The sequence below is a fragment of the Nestor notabilis genome, unplaced genomic scaffold (genome assembly GCF_000696875.1).
Source record: "Nestor notabilis isolate BGI_N333 unplaced genomic scaffold, ASM69687v1 scaffold1053, whole genome shotgun sequence".
NCBI lineage: Eukaryota > Metazoa > Chordata > Aves > Psittaciformes > Psittacidae > Nestor > Nestor notabilis.
Genome location: NW_009923044.1, coordinates 13,438 through 19,596, shown reverse-complemented (window position 1 = coordinate 19,596; position 6,159 = coordinate 13,438).

The window sequence follows — 6,159 nt, the reverse complement described above, 5'->3', positions numbered from 1 at the left end:
TCCTGCTGTAGTCTCAAGATGGATGCAGATTAAAGACAACTGTTTAATAATTACAAATCTGTGATGCTTGCTTTTGGCTTACTTCAGAGGGATTCAGTCATACAAATTATTTAACATCAGTGTATTAAAGTAGCTTTCTGAGGCCCTTTTTAGGATCAGGACTCCATAATTCCACAAGTTTGTCAAACGCAGAGCTAGAGGATTTCCAGTATAGAGAATCCTGGTTTTGGAGTTCTCTTCCAATGATTAGATACATTCATTTTTTATTATGCAGTCCTAAAAGTGTGGATCCATAAAATAATGGATGTATAAGGAATGCTGGCATTGAATATTGTACCTTGAGAAGGAAAATACTGCACTGTTTTTGAATGGTTCAACCTCCTGTATCATATGGATTCTTTTATTTGTGTTTGAGATCTCTTAAAGCTTTGTGGTGTAACTGTTTTATGGTAGACGTGGTTACTGCACACTGAATTCCTGGTCTAAATATAGAGGAAATTCAGATGATAGCAGGAGAGACCAAATGTGGACTTTTCGATGGAGACTGCATTTTTATGACAAATGGGTACAAAGTTGTCACCCTGCAATGTAGAGGAGCCAGCAGTGATGTTTTTTCTGTAGACTTATGGTTGTTGCAGTTCTTTGGTAGTTACACTGCCTTAGAGGCAAACTTCATTAATACAAGAAATAGGGTACTAGTATTACCATAGATTTGGAGTTTGGTGAGGAGTCATGGACTGGTGCTTGAGTTCTCTTGCCATCCTACACCAACCACTATCCTATATGACAGGTTTTTTTTAAGTATAGTTTTTTAGGATTTGGGAAAGCGATTTGGGACAGTTTGTGAGACTGTAGGAATGACAGTGAAAATAGTTAATTCTTTTAGTAAGCTACTGTAGGAAGAGGTGACCTCTCTGTTGCTTCCAGTGGTGCCATCGGGAATGGATGTCCTATGAGTGATACATTGCAGCTCTAAATAAACTGCCAAACCAGTGCTAGAACTCCTGTGGGATTACATTGCCTGGCCTGTGTTATACTGGAGGTCTATAAGGACTTGGTGTTTGTGTGATACCTCCTGCCGTGATTGTAATACCTCCTGTTTGTGTGATACCTCCACATTAGAAGGTGAAATCAAACAGTGCAATCTGAGAGCCCTCATACAGAGACAACTGTCTGAGATGAGCAGGACTGTTGGCTGCTGGTGAAGAGTAACAGGCTCTAGCAGTATCCAGGCATGGCATTTCTGATTTAATCTTCCAGCAAAGGATGAAAAGAATGCTGTGAGTAAGAAGAAAAAAGTAAAGGACACAGGAGAGAGAGTTTTGTGTAGAGCTAGAGTGCAGATTAGAAGGAATACTTGTACTTAAGTGTTTCCATTCATGCGGTGTGAATCGTTATGAAAACTTATTTGGCGTTTTACCCAGTACTGTTAAAACTCTTTCCATGGAAACATGGAATCAAAAGCATTTAGTCTCGTGGTAGCTGCACAGATTCCCCTTTCTGTTATCGTTCTCAGCCTTCCCCTTCCATAGACACACTATTTTAGGTGGTCCCTCTTCCCTTATCATACCATTTTAATGCAAAGGTGGAAATCCCAGATTTTTTTTCTCTGCTATTAACTGCTTGGTGACCTGCACATATCCTGGTGTGTCCCAAAGTGATTCAGCTGCGTTGTAGAATGTTTCTGGGATCAAACCGCTGTTAAAACATCAGATGAGATAAAAGCCTGGATGATAACTAGATGTTTCTTTCCATGCAGCATCCTTGCTCACATTGAGCAGATTGACTCTTAAATGACTCTCAAATGTTCTCTGGCTTTGTCAGGGACATCTTCCCTGCTGCCTGGTCTGTGCTGTGCAGAGCAGCAGGGGCAGTTTGGTGGTGATGGAAAGGTCTTTAAGGTTGGGATTGTGAGACAAGAATAGATGGTTAGTGTTGCAGTGGATGATTAAAATATCTCAGTCTACAGAAGGACTGAGTGATATGATATCTGAGCATATGAAATCTAAAAGAAAAGCACTTGAATGGTATGGGAGTGGGTTTGGCTGAGCAGAGGCAGCTGCAAGTCAGAATTAAACCCTGCAGGGACAGAGCAGCGCTCTGTGTTGTGTTTGGCCGTGGTCAGCCGTGGCTGTCCTTAGTGTCACAGTAGCAAATTCATCAAAACTTTCAAGGAAAGGAAACATCTGAATTTTGGTAGGAGACTTGCATTAGTCATCAGTCACACTGCAGAAGAGGCGATGTCTCCAAATGCAGGTGCTGTAAAAAGCATGGGCAATAGTGATCTTTCTGTTGGGACCCCAGGGCAGGTAGGCATAAGGGATAAGAAGAAGGTTTCTTCTCACTGCTGCTTACCTCCTTCCATCGCCACTTTGTTGTTTTTACTCCTGTGGTCTGTGTTTTGGACTTCTGCTTTGGATTAACCCCAACATGGAGGCTGTAACAAGAATGTGACAGGGTTTTCAATAGTTTATAAAATACACTTGATCAGCTGTATAGGAATTAGCAGATGTGAGGAGCAGATTCTAAACCAGGCTTTCTTTTGCACTTGGTGTCTCACCGCTAAGAAGGTGGTTCTCCTTCCATCTTCTCTGCTTCACTTGCACATTAAATTTATGCCTCTAAATAAGCATGTGTTTGATGTAGCTAACTTTCTGATTTTCTCTTAAGCAATGGTGAACTTAGCTGCTCCCTCGCTTCTTGCTTCCTTTGTTTATCGTCTTAGTGCCAGCGATTTACTCAGTGAAAATGAAGGCGGTAGCTGTGCCCAGGAGACTAATCCAGAAGACAGAGCCAATATTTCTGGGTTATCTTGTTTGCTTTCTCTTCTGTTTGTGTAGCTCAAATCAGAAGAACTGCTGCTAGCCTGTGTTTAACCTGAGTTATGCTGCTCTCCGTTCAGATCTGCAGAAGACTGATGTGTGGCTTATGATTTTCTCAGCCTAGTTAGGTATTTCTTCTCCTTAAAGACTTTACCCTGCTGTATACCCTGATTAAAGTCATGATAATAATAGTTTCACTGTATTTATGCACTTAGTTGTTTGGGAGCATATTCTTACCTGTGGGAAGTACAGCACCTTTGTCAAATACCACATGCCTCCCTGTCCTGAAGCATTTCCATCTTCTCTACTGCAAACACTAATCCTGTTTTTGCAAATACCATAGTGCTGGGTCTGCCTATCTTTTACCAACTGCCTGTGTTCTCCCTTCTTATGTGTTGTCCTTCCAACTTGTGAGATAAGAGGCAGGAACGTGAAGCCTCGCCCTCACTAACTCATTAGTCTGAGCCCTGGTACCGAGTCTGCTTAGCATCAAGTGACTTGTTTTTCTTCTGTCTGAGGCTGTACTTACCTCCATAAATCACAAGAAGATCATAATCCTGATTTACTTGACACTGAACTTTTGCTTTGTTTCTTAACACAGCTGGACACATTAAATGCCTTAAAGTGGTGGGGAGGGATATTATTTCCAAAATCCACATTTTCAAAGGCTGGAGGTGCAGTTCTCTGAAACATTGGTTTCAATCTGAGATCTTGTGCTTGGGAATATGGAGATCTCTTTAGACCCTCCAAAACACTACAGTGCAGATCGCAGTGATTCTTACCAAAGGCATGGGCAGGGGTGGACTGTTCAATTCTGCTGAGATTAAGGACGTGTTTCTTGGTGGTTTGTTTCACTTGTTAAATCACTGACCATGACAAGGTGAGGAAATGCATGCTTAACCCTTGCCAGGAGGAGCTGGACAAGTCTTAACTTCAAATGCCTGCATGTGATAGGTAAAAAAAAAGAGCAGTAATGTATCTTTTTGAGGCTTTTAAAAAGGAGGAGGGTTGCTTACTCCATCTCCCCATATTTCTACCTGCAGATGCCTCAAGGGATGCACTGACTGTAAAGTTTGGGGTCCCATGGTGTTAGAAAGGGAAGGGGAGAGGGTGAGTCCTTTGCTCCCTGCTGCGTGGCCTGAAATGGGTCTTAGGGCATTTTGCAAATTCTGGTTTAAATTGTGTTTTAAGGAGACATGGAGAGAAACCTCAAAAGACTTTTTTGTTCATAGCTGGATATTTGGGGGACAGGGGTGGATTTTGCTTGTCAAGACTTGTTTGTTATTTCTTTTCTGTCTTTGAGGAAGCTGAGATTTACGTCATATGTTGTAAACGATGCAAAAGGCACACAGAAGAGTGTATATGGATCCTCTGCCTTTGTTATAAATCTAAGTATATAGACTAAATAAATAACTTCTTTCTGGGCTTACAGTGCACCAGACAACAAAAATTTGCGTCTTGGAGTAGCTCCTAGAATTCTTGAATGCTGAAATATCTCCTCTGCTTGCAAACCTGGGGCTCTCCCTCCTTCAGATGAGTGGTTTCTGTTTAAACTGGCTTTTCTTGTGACTGTCCTTTCGGGCAAGGGTTGGCACGATTCAGTCAGTCCAACAATGACACTTGGAGTGCATGGCAGGGAATAAAAAGGTTTGAAGGTAAGATTATACAAATCCTCTCTGTTAAAAAGAGCAAGGAGGGGGGAAATCTGTACTTGGCGTATTGGCTTTCTCTGTCTCTCAACAGTTTGAATGTACACTGAAAAATGATTTTTAGAGAACTTTTAAGAGCTTTGTAAGTTGTTTTCTTCTCTTTCAAGAGAACAGAATTTATAGAGAAACGTTGCTTCAAGTAGAACCTGAACTAAATGTTGAAAAGTAGGTTATTTGTGTTGAATTTGTGTTTTTTCTTTAGGTAGGCGTTAGTCTCACAGGAAAAGTGTATTCTGTTTTTATGCATGTGTTGTGAGCAATACATGTTCCCTGTTGGGTAAGTAGTGCTGTCTGGAGCATCAAATACCTTTTGGCACTTAAAATACATAGTGTGTTATCTTTGATGGAGGATGTTGGCAGATGTTTGGATCCCAGCAGGGAAATAGCAGGAGGGGAGGCAAGACAAAACTGGGGTTTATCGCGGAGCACTGTTGGAAGTGGGAATGGGAGCCAGGGAGATGGGCAATGGAGTGTGCTGCAGCGAGGGATTTAGCTCCCTTGTGCAGGGCAGAAAGGGGATATTTTAAGCTAGCATTTAGGTGAGTAAGTGAGATAAGATAGGTCCCCATTTGGAAGCTGTATTTCCTTTATTTCTAGTCTGAGGTTGGTGAGCAAGACCAGACTTGGGGGACATTCAGACCTTTTTCCCCCCAAACTCCCAAGCAGGGGAGGGAATGGGGTGCTGACTGCAGCAGCTACAGAGAAACCAAAGTGAGGAAAGGAGCCCGACTAATACTTTCTTCCAGTCTTACCAATTGACCTAGCCAAAACCAGCATAAAATAACAACAGCTGTTGAAAAAAGTCTAAATCTTGTTCCTGTATCCACAGATGTTTCCATAAGCCATTGATTTTTAGGTTGTCCCAGCTTAAATACAGTATGGGGGTCAAAAGGGTAAAATATATCTAGGAGATGTTTCTCTACTTAGGAGAACTTTATAAGCTGTCAGTGAAGCTGTAAACAAAGTTGCAGCGAAATATATAGTGGCTTTTAGTTTAAACTGTGTCTTTTCGCTTGTTACTGGCTGCTTGGGTTAACAAAGAAAATATTTTTCTTTCAATAGCTTTCAGATCTTTTGCTGGGTATTTTTTCTTATGCGTCTGCATTAAATAAGCCCATTTAACAAAACCTGATCCTCTTATAAACATGGAATAATGACAGTATCCCACATATGGGTTTCATTAATTTTTTCATGTTTTGAAGTTGCCTTTTTTTCCTCTAAAAGGCAAACTTCAGAAACAGCAGAGATTAATGCTATATAATAGCCAAAATGACTGGCTGAGCGGTCAGCAGTTCTAACTGGGGATAGTTAAATTATTTAACCATTGCATAACGAAAAGGATTGCTTTTTTTCCCTGTTCAGAACGACGCTGTGTAATCTGTACCCCTCCCAGCTGCTGTTACTGGTTTGCTTTGATTGAACCGGCATCGGTTCTACTGATTATCTGCAAACTTTCTTGCTTCTGAGTCTTGGAAATGTTTTGGATTTTAGCCTCAAGGGAGAACTTCAGAACATTTCCACCTTTCTTTGTGAGAAAACAAAACCAGCCCTTTGCTTTATAGTCACTGGTGAGAAATTTCAGATGCTCCATTTTCCTTATCCAGCAGCGCAGTGACTTTTGCAGCTCC